Genomic DNA, 16,854 nt, shown 5'->3' with positions numbered 1-16,854 from the left:
TGTAACAGGCCTTAGATTTACTTTTCATTGACTCTTTAAACCTTTCCTGAATTCTGTGGTTTCTTTGGATATTAATCCTTAATAGGATTACATCAGAACTGTGCTATTTCCCTATTTCCCTTATTTAAAAAATCAAAATACCATGGGGAAAGAAACATTCTGGAGAATGGAGAATGAACATACAGCAGTTCTTTTGGGAGGCAAAGACACATCTAATACAGTGCAGTTGTTGCATAGCTGACTTGCGTGATAAGCTCCCCTACTTTGCTTACTGAGGTATACCTGGATATTTATTTATATCCCACATTTTTCCAAGGCTGAGACTCAAGGGAGCTTAAACTGAATAAACTCATGCTATACAAAAATTAGAGGTATGCACAAACTATCAATAAAATTAGAAGCCATTAAAAGCATGACTGTTTGAAAAAGGAAAACAACAAATGTGAATGATTACCAATCAGACCACCAGGGGAGGCGGGAGGGATTCCCAACCTGGCGACCCCCAGGTTGGGAACCCCTGCCTTAGGAAATTTAAATTACCCTACAAATCCGGACTTTCTGTCAGCCTTAGAGGAAGGCAAATGGTGAAGGATCTGGAAATCATGCCCTATGAGGAACGACTCAGGAGCTGGGGATGTTTAGCCTGGAGAAGAGAAGGTTAAGAGGTGATATGATAGTCCTGTTTAAATACTTGAGGGGAAGTCATATCGAGGAGGGGGGAGCAAGCTTGTTTTCTGCTGCTCCAGAGACTAGAACGCAGAAAAATGGATGCCAGCTGCAGGAAAAGAGATTCCACCTCAACATTAGGAGGAGCTTCCTGACAGTAAGGGCTGTTCAACAGTGGAACAAACTCCCTCAAAGTGTAGTCGAGTCTCCTTCCTTGGAGGTCTTCAAACAGAGGCTGGATGGCCATCTGTCAATGGGGATGCTTTGACTGAGAGTTCCTGCATGGCAGAATGGGGTTGGACTGGATGGCCCTTGCGGTCTCTCTATGATTCTATGATTCTATGAAATCTTGCCAAGAAAACCCTAGAATAGGGTCACCATAAGGCATATCACAACACCATAAGGCATATCACAACTCATCCAGCATAATAGATCTGCTATCAGACCTCTGCTAAGCTGAGCCATATATAACTCCTCTATACTTACTGCATAGCCTCAGAATTCCTCAGTGGAATTTTGCCTTCACAAGGTCCTTATTCCATAACATATTCTAGCTCATCATCTTCAAGGAAGACTTTCTCATTTCCTTCCACAGAGCCTTACGTAGTCAACCTAGGTGTTAAAAGCACATGGGGAAAGTGGTAATGTGATTTTTATGATGCTTGCTGTATATGCCCACATTTAATTAGAGCTTGTAAATGAGATTTTTGAATAAACTAAAGAACTCATAAACAGAGTGGCACTTCAGGCCTTAGTTAATGTCTCATCAACAAACAGGACTGTGATCTTATTCAGTGAAATGCTGTAAAACAAATTCCCCACCCAGTTTTGGTATTTGATGTAATGAAATGTAAATTTATAAAAGCATTAACAGACAAATGTTTAACACATGGTCATTCCCTCCAATGTTTAACACTTAAAGAACCAATTAGAGGACCAATTATCTCCCCAAATTTCTTCCTAGCATTTTCATCAGGCTCAGCATAAAGTTTTCTGAGAAGCATAGCTTCATTTAAGGCATGGGGAGGCTCTGACCCTCATCATGGTAGATAACGGCTGCCATCTCTCATCCCACCCAAAGTGTTCAGTGTGTTTTGAGAGGATGGTGACAAGCAGAGATTAGACTGATGGTGATAGACACGGATTCGACAGATAAAGCTCCATGTTATTGTATTTATTCAGGAGAGAGTGACAGTGTACATGTGGCGAGTTTTCCAATGGTTGGGTACAAAATCATTGGGAGAAAAGAGGTGACAACTCATTTGTGAAGATACTGAAGAAATGTAAATGTATCCAAATGCCATGCCTTGCAAATTTACCTGTAAGATAGACTAGACTGTATAGGGATACCATGCAGCCTCCTTTTCCTGGACTTGCCCTCTTTTTCAGAATTAACATTTCTGTCCAGGTATATGGCAAAAACTGGAGGCCACTAATATCGATAGGTGCCTACTGACTCTCATACAAAGCCTTTATAACCAAACCTCTTTGAGAGTAAGATGTGATCAAGAAGGGCATTTGATAGATGTGATACCCACATATAGAGGGGTGAAACAGGGTTGTTTATTGGCTCTTACCCTGTTCAATATCTACACTGATTCACTGGTCAGAGTATTGTCCAGAGAGAACTTCCATCCACCTAAATTGGCAGGGCTATTTCTACACTCCTTTATGCAGATGATGCAGTTCCCTTGTCTTTAACCTGTGTAGGACTGAGACGCCTCTTAAGAACCTGGGAACATATTGTAACACAGAAGAATTAACAATTAACTATGAAAAATATAAAGTTCTAATTTTTACTCAGGTATATTTTTAAAATGTCCAGGTTTTCCCACAACATCTGGACTGGAGGAAGTTAGTAATCCAATAGCAGAGCTATGAGGAAGAGGGGAAAAGACTTGAAGTATGGTGAGGGGAGCCCCCAAATCAGTCAGTCTCAGCTCCGTAGGGGTCACCAAGTGACTTATTAGCTTTCAGCTGAGGTGGTTGTCAGAAGAAGAAAGGAAGGGGGAAAAGATAAGCTGAGCCACGCCTATGTGTGGCCTTCACTGTGGGCCTTGACCAATCTGAGGGGTCTAGCTTCCTAATTCCTCCCTGCTTCCCATATGTACTACTTCCAGCATCTTGGCAGAGTGGTTCTCTGTGCTACAGAAAAATATGCTTGTGCTAGTCAAATGGAGGAACAAAGCACAAACTGTACCTGAAAGAGATGGACTATGAAGTAATTGTATTGATTTGTACAGACACAGTAATTTCAAACACCAATGTGTTTCATGGTGTATTCTTTGTGATCATTTGAGCACACTTCATTTTACAATTAGTTAGGTATGGCAAATTTAATCATAATTTGATCAGTAGTTGGTATTATTAAATATTTTAAATACTCAATTATTTAAATTAAAAATTTAAATTGTTGTAATTTGAATACAGTAAAGGTTAGGAATATTTCTGGTACCACTGATCATAAATCATATAGCAGAGGTATTTAGGGCGCATTACAGACGGGCAAAAAGTACGTACTAGGTATGTACTAGGGTTAGGAAAGGGCGTCCTTTCCGGATGCCCTAACCCTAGTATGTACCTTCCAGGTTTGTGTCGCTGGCGCAGCCTTTACACGGCTGCGCCAGCAACACAAATGAGAAAGGGGCCAAGCGACCCCTTTCTATTTGTCCCCGCCGCTGTTGGGTGTCCTTGGGGCATGAAGGCCCAAGGACACCCCTTTCCAGGCCATGGGGAAGTGGCCTTTTGCTGCTTCCCTGCAGCCTGCAAAATGGCAGTTCCGGGCCTCAGAGGCTGCCGCTGTGGCAGCTGAGGCCCTGATCTGGCGGGGAAAGGGGTGGGAACAGGCCGCCCCAAAAGGGTGGTCTGTAAACTGCCATAGCTAGAATTGACATAGCAGTCAGTGCTTGGAATTAGTCAGTCCTGAATGTGTCTTCTGTTTTGCTTTTCAAAAAATGGTACCCCTAAAACTGTAAAGAATATTATCCAGTCACATATAAAGGTACCAGTGAGAGTTATAATGAGTTCACGGCTAGGTTAAGATGTGAATAAGAGTGTTCCTGCTTTGTAGCTTAGTCTTTTGCAGCACAGGCTTATGCATATTTTATTCTGAATGTCTCACTGATTTCAGTGATACTTTGATGACGCGCTAGATGTCATGTTAAATGTGCAGTTTGGCATGGCATGTCTGTCTTTCAAATAGCAGCCATAAGGATTGGGAGTGTGACCTAGATGGAGAGATTTTAACCCTTTTTTTCATAGTACACTATCAATGAAAATCCAAGCTTTTCCAATCTGCTTTTTGTGTGTGCGTGTGTATATGTTACAAGGCAAGTTGCCATCGGTATCAAGTATAAGTTTAGATGAGCTGGGTTAAGGGTGAAACTGGTGTGGTTCCTCATCCCTATTTCTTTAGACTGAAGGATTGAGGGTCCTTGCCACTTGTCAAATAATCTGGATTCTGTCTGGAATGTCATCATCACTTTCTGACTACCTAGGCATCCAGTTGATGATGTTTGTGAAAACCAGACAGGCAGAGTTAGCATCTACACTCCACTCAGGCATTCTTAAGTCTTGGAATCTCAAGATACGGTATTTCTATGGAAAAATGATAATAATAATTGATAATCTTTATGGCTATTTTAAAGTGTATATTTATGATATGTGATCATAGATATGCAAACATGTATATATATTTCCCTTAGGGGAAAACACAAACATGTCAATGTCTGGGTGCTTTGCTTTCATCATTGTAAATTGCATTGCATGGCAGGTATCATACATTCATTGCATTGCAGGACTGATTGTACAGACTAACAGGGCTATATCTTTGAATCTGTTACACCATTATAGCAATTGAACCTCTTTTTCTCTCTGCATCTCTTTAGTAGGCATTACTATACTGATCACATAGATATTACCTACTTAAACCATATAATTCAGTCATATGTCTATTTAGAAATACAATCTCATCTGTTGAGGCACTGGACATCTCTAAATAGGCAGCCAAGGGGTTAATATCCTTGAACTTTGTTATATTTATAAACCTTCATTGCATAGCTTTAAACATCTTTATATCTATTTTATTGGTTCATATCAGCATGTTGGGGCAGTTCATCAGTTTTCAGGAACAGCATAGTGTGGAGGTTACCTTATAGCCCTTTCTTCGTATGATGGAGACAGGTGAAGCAGTCTAATTGCTATTCCAGCTTGGCTTCTTTTTCATCTTCCTAGCCTCTGGCTACCTGTTAACTGTCCTATCAAAACAACGGTATGGACAGTGCCTTGTTTATGTTATTCATTCAAAACAGAGATCCTAAATATGATGCCACTCTGGGTCTAGTTGAATCTTTGGTTACCTGACATTATAACTGCATTAGCCAGTGCACCTGTTAGAAAGTGGTCATAATATATAAAATTTATTACAGCCATTTGGCCAGCACAATTACAGTACAAAATTCCAATTTAAAAGACAATACTGTATAGGTTCATGTATGGGCAGACTGGAGAGTATAAACAAATGATAGTTTATAAAAAGTAAGGATAAAAAGTAAGGATAGGGCTGCACGATCAGGTAAACACACAACAACGAGTAGGCTGCCATCACCTCGCAAACAACTCTATCATATTGTGTAATAGAGCACCACATTTAAATTTGCTCCTATCCAAATGTTGATAGAAATGTAGGTGTTCTCATCTCTTTGTTCACATTTGAATGAGCATTTTTCCTGGCATTGGTCTCTTTGATCCCATTCATACACACATAATTTTTAATACATAAAACCTTCTTAGACCCTATTGTATAGGCTGTATTCGGTATGTTTTGGTTAGGAATCAAAGTAAGTCTGATCTGTAACAAGGGCTTTTAAAAAATCATTTCCCTTTCTATGGTCCAAATTTTGAGTTTCAGTCAGCACTGCTTCTAATTGGAATGGAAGGGAATGCAGAACCATTCCTGGTCAAACTGTGCATTAGCTATGACCTATTACTTGGTTTTAAATCACATCAATAATAAAATAATAAATAAAATATTTATTTCCAGCCCGCCTTTCCTGTGATCAAGGCGGGTTACATACACATGCCAATACAGCATAGCAATACAATATAAAACACAATAAAAACAACAAATACATTACATTAAAAATTGCAATAGCAATTACAAATCAAACTCTGTGGGGCAAACTTTGGAATACTTGTACAAAGGATTTTGCAGTATGAGACTGAGCAATAAGTCAGGATGTCTCTGGCACAGATCTTTCTTCTGCCATGAATTCAGTGGTAAAATTCAGTAGTAAAAAATGAGCATGTTACAACCATCAATGCAGATTAACCCTAGGTACCTTACTTTGGTCCTTACTGCCAAGCATGATGATATGGATGGACAGCTTCCCAAGGACTCAACCATGAAGCTTCCTGGGTAACCCTAGGTCAGCTTTTCTCTCCCAGTCTAATCAGGAGAAAAGAAGGGACAAGAGAAATAGAGAGAGATTGAGATCTCTGTATGTTTCCCTGTATGTTTTGGGAGGATATAAATGTAATAAATAAAACTAATTGTGTATACGGTTGCAGCCTGAGCAAAAACATGGCTTTCACTTTTATGAAACTCTGAAACAGATTAACACTGTCATAAAATATTACTATGTAGAGAGATTTTGCAGCACCTTTGAGACTAACTGAAAGAAAGAAGTTGGCAGCATGAGCTTTCATAGACTTCAGTCTACTTCCTCAGATGCATTTGTCTGCAGAAGTAGACTGAAGTTTACAAAAGCTCATGCTGCCAACTTCTTTCATTCAATTAGTCTTAAGGGTGCTACAAAATCTCTCTACATATTGATTCTACAGATTAACATGGCTATATCTTTTGAGAATATATTAGGTTAGTTTTCCAGACACTGTTCTTGTTGAGCACAAAACTGGTTTGTTCCAGATTCGTGACAACTTTTTAGATACTATGATTTAATCTGCACTGGAGAAATAATGCAGTTTGACACCGCATTAACTGCCATGGGTCAATGCTATGGAATTCTGGGATATGTAGTTTGTTGTGGCACCAGAGCTATCTGGAAGTGAAGACTAAATATCTCGCAAAATTACAAATCTCAGAATACCATAGAACTGAGCCATGGCAGTTAAAGCAGTGTCAAACTGCAATATTTCTGCAGTGCAGATTGAACCTATGTATACTAGGTACAAGCAGCCCTATTCAATACCAGGTTTGTATTGCCTAGTTAGGGCTTACCAAAAGATTTGGTACAGATAAATATTCACTTCTGTTAGAAATATCCTTTGATTTTTCTATTTCCCCATGAAATGTAACTTGCAAGTATCAGCTCACAATACTAGTGAGTTTTTTCACTGAGTTTTTAAAGGTAGCCCAATTCTTGAAACAAAAAAAGTTGAGTTTTCCTGCAACCATTTTCCTTCTCTTTCAGAACTACAGTGTAGTAGCAACCTATAGAAATATCAGTGTAGTATAATATAGGAAGTGCTCTGGTGTGCCTGTCTGCCTATGTATACATACTGTAAATATCATGCAGAAACACAATGTATACTATGAAAGGCTGGTACCGTAGAGGTACATGTCATGCCCATCAGTAAAGATCTATTATTTGGCTTTGTACATTTATAGTTTATACTTTGACTAGAGCATTAAAATGTGGGAGGGAGAGTGAGGATAGATTCAACGGCTCCCTTTGGATGTCTGTGCCTTAGTTCTACAAGCTTTTTTTACCTGGTGACAACACAAACACACTTCATCAGCCATCACTCACCACACTTCGACCAAAAAAAAAAGTATGAGTGGATCCTGGAGCCTCATGTGCTAGTTCCTGTAGAAACATATACTTCATTAAGAGATTAATCTATCAACAAAGTAGGCATATATACCTTCACTGAAATGAATGGGGCTTGTAGCAACAAGCTCAACGCTTGTTGATTTAGCTGGCTTTCTCTGACTGGCTTTGATTAAATGAAGCTTTAAATCAAAATTTCCTAAAGAACCATTGCCCACACTAATAAAGAAAGCCGTGCCACATTTAGAATGCATATTCTCTTCAGAGAGATCAGAAGGTCTTGCTTTGGTTGTCACCGCCTCTATGGCTAGTAATCAGTGAACAGTAACTTTAAGCTTTGCGTGCTTATTGCTTAATGAGGCTTCAGTCCTTCCACTGTGAAAAATACATTGCTAATAGAAAGGGTACAGGCTTGACTGTACATGCTAATCTTCTAAACAAATCTAATAAATACTGATCGTTGATGTGCTTTCCCGTTAGCTGGTCTTAAAGCAACTGCTGTAACTGTAGTCAAATCCTCTCCTGTCCATTCATTGCTCCAGGTTTTTGCTAATGATTATTGGGTGGCAACATGCACTAACTGAATTGCTGCTCCAGAAATAATATGATGCAGGTGCCATTCTTGTCCCAAAATGGTGGAAGACTACCATTACAAGAGTTTAGAAGCCCCACCCAAGCACTATGTTTGCATCATCTTTCGAATATGATAAACGAAACTCCACAGAAATGTCTTTGAAGTAACAGTGCTTATTTAAACTCTCAGGACACAGGGCAACATCTCAAAACAACTTAGTTAGGATTGTCCTGGTCTCTGGGGATGTATGCAGCTCTCCCTGAAAGGAGAGTCCTCTGCCCCAAAGTGAAACATTTCTTCCACTTGAAAGCTAGCATGGCCAACTAGCACTTGAGGCCTTCTGTCTTTGCCTCTTAGAGCGGCATTAGTATACAGCATCATCCTTGCTTAACCTGTATTTTGCAACCTTCACTAGTTGTTGTTTGCCATAAATCAGGTCTTGCAAACTCAGGGCTGTGGCTTCCTTTGCTGAATCAAACCATCTGCAATATGGTCTGAAAGTCCTTTCATCTCGAATCCACTTGAGACAGAGCATTGCTACTTGTTCTCTGCTCTTCTTCATTAGCTGGTTGAATGTCTTTCCAACCTGAGATTTTCATCTTCTGGTACTATCTCTTGTTTCATTTTGCTTGGTCTCATCATAGGGGTTTCACAGTAAAAGACATTCAGGACATTGCCTTCTTCTGAGCTGTAGAAGAGTTAGTTAATGCGCTATTGACATTATATCTGAAAGATGCTCCAGCACCCCACTACAACCCCCATACTCCTTACTAAAAGTTAACTTGCCCAGGGCATGGCCCCTTCAAGGAACAATGAACCTAGGAATGGATTTAGTTTAAATTTAGACTTAAAGACCCCCAGTGTCATTCTCCCTTCCACATGGAAACTGTGGGAAGAGCACATCTTTTATTTTACTGTATTCTCTGGTTTGCCAGAGGGCGGTATACAAATAAATATTATTATTATTATTATTATTATTATTTATTTATTTATTTATTTTACTACATTTAGAAACAAAAATTAAAGAATAAGTAGAGGTTACTGGATTTTACTAAGCTTTCTTGTATGGAAAACATTCCTAAATTCACTGGGACCTTACAAAAGGCATTTCACTCTTTCCCACTGTGCTCTTAAACCGAGCAGACATAAGGATTTCAATATTATTTTTACTAATTTCTGTTTGTTAGTCAGCTAGAACTGTTTTCCATTCCTCTTCTTAATATCTGCTAAGTTATCCTATCTTTTAAATCATGGTTTTGTGAGTTCCAGAAAAATATAGTCTACATTACATCTGCCCTTCTGTCAGGGTAGGAGCACCTTCATTTGCAGTTTCACCCTCAGGGTCTTATTATTGTCGGGATGGAAAAAATTCTATGACGGGAACATTTTACTGCTGCTTCTTTTGTGAGTTGGAGAATGACATGGCATACCCACTTCTCAATGTATTGGAATGAAAGCCCTCATCCAAGCCTAAGCATGCAATATACCCATTGTAAAACTCTGATCCCATTACAGAATGGCTAGGTAGCACTTTCTTTTTGACTCGCTTCTATTTCTCACTGTTTTTTCATCATTGCTCCTATGTGTCTATTCATCTCTGCTCCTATGTTTCTTTGCAGCAACCTTGGAATTATTTGCATCCTGACACTTGCCCTGAGGACAAACCTACAAACACATCCTGTGTGATAGTGGGACCTTTCACACAATACTATTATAGCATGCTGATTTCACATGAACTGCTAGGTCTGCCTCTTCTAGAATCCTGGGATTTGTGGTCTGGTCAGAGACACTCTGGCTGAAAAGTCCAAAGGCCTCTCCCTCAACTGCTAAATCCAGGATTTCATAGGATGCTATAATAGCAGCTAAAATGGAATAATAGCATTATAACTGTGTAGTTTGAAAAGTTTCAATATAAGGCATAGGCATGGAGAACCAGATCTGAAATGGGACCACAGCAGGAGCAATTGGGGAAGCTTCCTAACTTCCTGCTAAAGACCAGAGGCCCATTCATACTGAAAAAAAATCATAGCGCTATAATTCCACTTTAACAACTCCATCCTATGGGATCCTGGGAGGAAAGGGCCTTTGGAATCCTCAGCTAGAGAATCCTCCTCTGGTGCCCCTGAACAAACTACAAACCCAAGGAGGATTGCATAGGATGTAGCCATGGTGGTTAAAGGGGATCATGGTCTTACAGTCACATAGTGTGAATAGCCGCTGATCTACACTGATAAAGTGGATTGTGGCCATGATTATGCCATAAACAATCTTGTGTTTTTCTGGACCAAACTAACTTTGCCACCCCTCTGGCATATGTTATTCGATAAACAATGGCTACTAAACTTGCTCTTTGCTCTCTTTTCTCTACACTTCTACCTTTTGCTGTTGTTAATGTTCTTGCCACCTTGTATAGAGCCAGTGTTGCGTAGTGGTTAGAGTGATGAACTATGATTCCAGGAGACCAAAGTTTGAATCCCTGCACAGCTTTGGAGTGCCTTCTTTGGGCAAGCCACACTCTTTCAGTCTAAGAGGAAAGCACTGGCAAGCCTCCTCTGAAGAAATCTTGGCAAGAAAATCCCATGACAAAGTTGACATAAGTTGGAACTGACTTGAGAGCATATAATAACAAATTTGATACCATTCTATTTCTGTACCTAGAGTGGGAAACATAAAAACTCAAACAAAATGCAACAAAGACCCCATGAGGTTATAATACATGAACATGCATTGCTTACAAAAAGAAGCAAGCAGGGGCTCATAAAACCAGTACAAATGGATCCATATGGAGCTAGTGCTAACTACTTGCTTGTGGAGCTGAGAAATACAGTCGTCCCTTCTTATACACGGATTTTTTTATACACGGATTCAGACATACACAGTTTGAAAATGTTCAAAAAAGTATGAATTTCAAATATCAAACCTTGATTTTCCATTTTTTAAAAGGGACACCATTTGGTTATGTCATTATATTTAATGGGATTTGAGCATACACGGATTTCGTTATACATGGGGGATCTTGGAACCAAACCCCAGTGTATATCAAGGGTCCACTGTATACAGATTCGTGATTCTTATCCCAGCCATACTGTGTTTACTAACTGATAATGACTGAGGAGGTCAGTGAAGACTGTTCAAAATTATATCCACTTGAACAATCCCGACATGGCAATTGGGAGTTAGTAGAAAAACTGAGATATATGTATGCTTTTGATGGAAGATCGAGACATCCTCCATTTTATCCCCACCTGAATTTCATGGTTGGTTTCTCTCTGTTTTACAGAAGACAGCTCTGTTTCCAGAAATACAGCTATTCTGCTTTTCAAGAAGGTTGATACCCACGCAGCAGCCCTCGCTGTTCTGTGTGCACTTCCATGGATCAGAGAGCTCCTGATAGAGGAAAGAGAACAACCCCTAGGGGTTATCAGAGTTTTAGCTCTATACAAAAGCTATTTCAGAGGTAATGAGCTTATATTGTTTCTTTCTTTATTGCACTCTGATTAAAACAGAATCAAATGTCAATTTAATAATGTCTTAATTTAATTTATGGTTATCAGAGAGAAATGATCAAGATATCAAAAGTAATAATGCCCTCAATTTAACAAGGATTACAATATTCAGTCAGCACCATTAGATGTAGAATACAAGATAAATTATGATACAAGATTCAGTTCTTCTAAGTGAAGTCTGTGCATGATATCAAGCTTAACTACCTGTTGCAAAATGGGTGAGTAATAAATCAATGAATTGCTTTATTTATATCCCACCTTGTCTCCCAAAGTGGGGAAAAGTTAACTGAAGAGAAAGCCTGACTACTGGGGAAGACTATGATAGAGCTGGAATGCAAAGCCTGCCATATTCTGACTTGTAGACATGGCTATAGTAATTTCCCTGCATCTTATTCTGATTGAATGTTCAAAGGTATGATGTTCAGGAACTGGACAATAATTAATCAACTGAAATCTCCCTTTTATCCATATCTTTTCATGGGATGAGTAAGTTTATGTTGTAGTTACATACAATTCTCTTGTGTTTTACAATGGACAATAACCAACACAGCTTAATAGAAGGACATATAATGAAACAAAAAATATTGGAACTAAAAATGCTCAGCCAGCTCAGCCAATTGCTGTTTCCACAAATTAAAGTAGAATTTCTCTGTGAGCATGTACATACATGAGGCCTATGCTGCAAGTCGGGGCTTGTGACTCACCTTCATTAAACTTTAACAGGTCAAACTACAGAGAAGGGTGCTGATTTCTAAGTGGTAGTGTGCGAAATGCAATAGCAGTGGTAACAAACATCCATCGTCTAGGCTCTAGCAGTCCCCACTGCTAGGATGTTCCTGGACTCCTTTCAGCAGCAATACTAGTGCCATGGTATACAGTGAGGCATCGTGTGTTGTTATCTGCAAATGTTCACCTACAGTATTTTGCTGCCTGAAGGGAAGGACAAGAATGACAATCCAAAAAAATAAAAATAAAATAAAAAAATAAAAATGATTTTGAGTCAGAATCTATGCAAAAGGAAAACAGGATTCCAACCAATATCTGTCTGTCCATATAAAATACAGCCAGTCGTGAAAACCCACTGGGTGACCTTGAGCAAGTCTCACTTTCTCAGTCTCAGAGGAAGGTGACAGAACCAACACCCCTAAGCAAATCTTCCCAAGAAAGCCCCATGATGGTGTTGTTTTAAGTTGCGAAATGACTTGAAGGCACAAAACAGTAACAAGAAATATAAAATCATATGTGCCTTGTTATATAGAATACAGGGAAAGCTTGACACAGAAATGTGCTACTCAAGACCCTACCAACTATGACTGAGGGTCATTCATCATTTTTTTTAGCACGATGTTGCAAATCATCTCACTCACTGCTGGTTTGTTATTCACACTATGGAACCGCATCAGTGCACATCTCTGCAAGTTTAGTTGCTCTCCAGAGTTGTAGTCCAACACAAACCAGTTCTCCACACTGGCTGTCTGCAGTGTGCCTAGCTACAGGAAAATAGCCAGACATATCCCTGTTCATCCACCCCATCACTTTCTGACAACATGAAAACAGCTGTGTTGAGGGTGGGACTGCACTGCCAATAAGGTGGGTTGGGGGAAGAATTTTGATCATTAAATGGTCTGACTTATACCACCATAATTGACAAACAGGATGCCAGCCTAGAACTTCACAAGGGAATATTTCCCTCATTCTGTGGTGCGATTGTAACTTTTCCCATACTTCTGTTGTTAGGGAGATATAGTCCCATGAAACAAAATAGTTGTAGGGAACATATAACTCCCTTGTTGAAACAGCTTCACTGACCACCAGTTCATTTCTGGGCACAATTCAAAGGGCTGGTCATGACCTATAAAGCCTTACACAGTTTAGGTCCAGACTATTTTAGAGACCTTATCTCCCCATATAAATCAGCTAGAGCCCTATGATCCTCAGGAGAAGGCTTTCTCTTAGTCCCCCAACAATCACAAGCTTGTTTGGTGAGGACACAAGAAAGCGCCTTCACAGTGGCTGTCCCCACGCTCTGGAATTCCCTTCCATGGGAGGCTAAGCTGGCCCTCTCCCTACTGGCCTTTTCTCAGCAGGTAAAAATGTTTCTATGCAAGCAGACTTTTAAAATCATGCAAGCCTGGTTTTATTTGTGTGTGTGCGTGGGGGGAGGGAGGATTGTTTTAGATTATGTTTTTTAACTTGTGTATGTTTAAATTTTAACTTTGTAGTGTTTTAATTAGGCTATTTTAAATATCTTTAAATGTTTTGTTTTAATGTGTTTTTATATTGTGAGCTGCCTTGGGTCCCTTTTGGGAGAAAGGCAGCATAGAAATAAAAATAAAATAAACAACTAAATAAATTGTCATTCAAATGCTGGTTCATGCTCATGACTTATTTTTCATTGTGGTTGATGAGGCCACAACAAGGTGGATGGGAGAAGAGTGTGCTTGGCAAGTATCCTGTAGAAGAAGAATCCAGATGGTGGTACTAAATGTACCTAAAAGTAATTACCATGCTTACTTCTGAGAAATGAGAAATTAAAGAGTAGCTTTTTTTAAATGGTAACTAAAATGGTAATTAACTATAACACTTGGAATCACAACTATAACCAGTTTTGAAAGGAAATTTCCAAATTCTGAGCCTTCTGTTCATAGAGGGTAGTTTCACATCTCAGCCAGCAGCTGAAACAACAACTCTGCCCTTGGGCATTTTCCCTTTTTCCTTTTTATTGATAAGATGAAGCCATGAAGAAGCTGGCGTTGTTTTCAAATGATAAGTCTTCTGAATGTCACAGACATGATAAGAACAACAATTTTTATTGTACTGTATTGTATTTTGCTTGCTTGCCTTGGCATTTTTAATTTGCAGTGCTCAGCAGATAAAGTCTTGAACTACACATTTTAAGAGAAAGCAATAACATCACTCTGATTAAGTGTTAAAATCAAAAGACCATGTCCTGAAGGTGGTACAGGATGTGGTAACTCAACAGGGACACATTCAGATGTGTGTGTGTGGGGGGGGGGGGATTACATTCAAATTAAAAAGAACTGAGCTGACTCATGTCATGCCATGACAAAAACAAATACGAGTGCTTGCTTAACAGTAAAGTCTGAGTAAAGTTTGCAAAAGGTATTATATTTGATGTATATTGAATCCCAGCTATCGTGAAGCATGCTTTCACAATGGCAAACACTATGTGATGTAAGCTGTACAGTGGACACAGTACAAGAGATGAGATGATCCTATACAAGAGATGAGATGAAGCAGCTAATGGCACTCCCCTTACCCCTCACTTCAAAGCACATTCATATGTATATTGGTTCGGGCCTCAGTAAGGAAGTCTCTGGCCTCTGCTAAAGCAGGTGTGCTCAGCTCACCACTTGTCACAAACCCAGGTAGAAAAGATTCATAGGCAGAGGCGGCCTGTGTCTTTGGGCACTAATGTCTCTGATGTGGCTGGCAACTGGCAAGGAAGAAAGCACCAGAAAAGTCCTGCCTCTCACTCCAGCTGTTCCTTCCAGGTTCAGGAATCAAGATTCGGTCCAGAAGGACAGAAGACAAAATGCCTTGAAGGGTGCAAGAGGATCTGTATTGGAAGGTAGCCTTTTGAGTTGCCTCCATATGACAACAAGAAAGTCCCCAGGGATGTTCCATGGATGTGCTGTACAGATTTTAAACTCACCCAGTGCACAACAGTTAGATAAGCAGTAGACAGACAGAAGGTATTGGGCAATAGGAAATGTGAGAGTGGGGTGAAGGTACTTTGGAACAGAAGTTGCAAGAGTGATTGATTTGAGGACACAAAAAGGTGGTGGTCGCCACCATTTTTAAAGCTGTGACTGGATATTTTAATTTTTAAAAAATATATTGTGATTTATTTACCGAAAATGATTCCAGTTAAAACTCTGTTTCCAGCCATCTGGTTGAACGCAAATACCTATTTTTCTATTGCCTATCTCTTGTTAACTTGCTAACTCATGCCTGCCAAAATTTCAAAGATGAAAACCAGGACATGTGACCAAGCAACATGAGAGCATGGCCAAGATGGAAAAATTATTAATGTGGAAAAACACATAAATGAGGAGAGGCTGCAGCTGTTTGCTTTCATCTGAGCCTACAGGGAACGGCACAACCTCATTCCTCATTTTCCTGTTGTTGAGCTGACTGGCACTTTGAACACAGTTTGCAGAAATGGAAGTAGGCTGAGGACAAAGGGGGAAATAGGGAAGAAAACAGAGAAATTGGGACATGTCCAGTTTTCATCTGTGAAATCTTGGAGAATGTGCTACCAATGCAGCTCTCTCAAGACACTCAAAATGACATTCCTGAGGCAACTGCTTCATTATGTCTCATTACAGGTTTGGTTTTGGTAGAACAAAAAATTGTCACAAATACAACAACCAGTGCAACCACCTACTGTCCACTAAACACTTTAATTTCTTTGTGTGATTATAGATGAGTGCATGATAGACAGGAGGCCATAATGAACCAAAGGAGAAGGTAATGTATTGTGTGAAGTGGTCCAGAATGGTGGTACAGTGGAGTAGCCTTAGCCTGCGCATTCAATGGCAGATCAGAATCTTCAGCCACAAAACCTCTTGATACTTGGATTTCATGCCAGTAGCCATTTCACTGCCAAATGATGCCATGAAAAAGAGTTTAAAGAAGATCTGTACAAGAGGATACATACAAGAAGATATATACCACTCTCTTTTCTATAGCTAAACAAAAGCGAGGGGACACAATGAACCAGGAAGGCATTTCTTTTCTACTTTTCTAATTTTGCTGAGATGGCAGAAAAGGTGATAATTGGGGTAGTGGCTAGTTTTGATCTATGCTGAAGTATAAAGATTCCTTTCCATGAGAAAAGTGATAATTAGGAATTTACTGTGAAAGATTATTTCCATGGCTTGTACTGAATGGTGTTTTAGAAACTTGTGTTGTCAAGTTACACATTGACTTATGAGAACCCCATGAATTTCACAGAGTTTTCTTAGGCAACTAATAGCAACTGGGACCTATATAAACAAGCTGCATCTGAGCTTGATCAAGATGGCTATTAATAATGACATTAATTTGCTTTTATGTGAGCCTACAGGGAAGGGCAAGATTTGGGCCCGCCTCTCCTCTTCTGACTGCTGAATTAAGTAGGTGCAAACTACTTTGCACTTTCTACAAATTATCTTCCGTTCCCTTCCACCCACCTTCATTCATTCAGGAAGGGTAGGGAGAGGAGAGAGGAGTTGCAGGAGGAAGAAAAAGGTATGAGATAGAGTAAGGAAGAAAAGAAAAAAGAAATGAAAGGAAGGAGATGAAACGAAAG

General features: G+C 39.6%; 1 long non-coding RNA gene across 5 annotated transcripts in view; it reads right to left on the bottom strand.

The window, feature by feature from the left end:
• LOC121919541 overlaps positions 1-16,854 on the bottom strand; it is a 92,986-nt gene that overhangs the window by 20,090 nt on the left and 56,042 nt on the right. For 3 of the 5 annotated variants that reach the window (XR_006101502.1, XR_006101499.1, XR_006101503.1), the window contains exons 2-6: positions 12,242-12,467; positions 11,277-11,418; positions 6,011-6,112; positions 2,244-2,398; positions 1,153-1,278 (exon numbers count right to left, since the gene is read on the bottom strand). This is a non-coding gene — a long non-coding RNA (uncharacterized LOC121919541). Of the gene's footprint in view, positions 1-1,152; positions 1,279-2,243; positions 2,399-4,816; positions 4,923-6,010; positions 6,113-11,276; positions 11,419-12,241; positions 12,468-16,854 lie in introns of all 5 variants that reach the window. The other 2 variants (XR_006101501.1, XR_006101500.1) reach the window with 2 other exon arrangements.

The sequence above is a fragment of the Sceloporus undulatus genome, chromosome 1 (assembly GCF_019175285.1).
Source record: "Sceloporus undulatus isolate JIND9_A2432 ecotype Alabama chromosome 1, SceUnd_v1.1, whole genome shotgun sequence".
Taxonomy (NCBI): domain Eukaryota; kingdom Metazoa; phylum Chordata; class Lepidosauria; order Squamata; family Phrynosomatidae; genus Sceloporus; species Sceloporus undulatus.
Note: the sequence above shows the minus strand (reverse complement) of the source record. Positions and strands in the feature narration are given on the sequence as shown.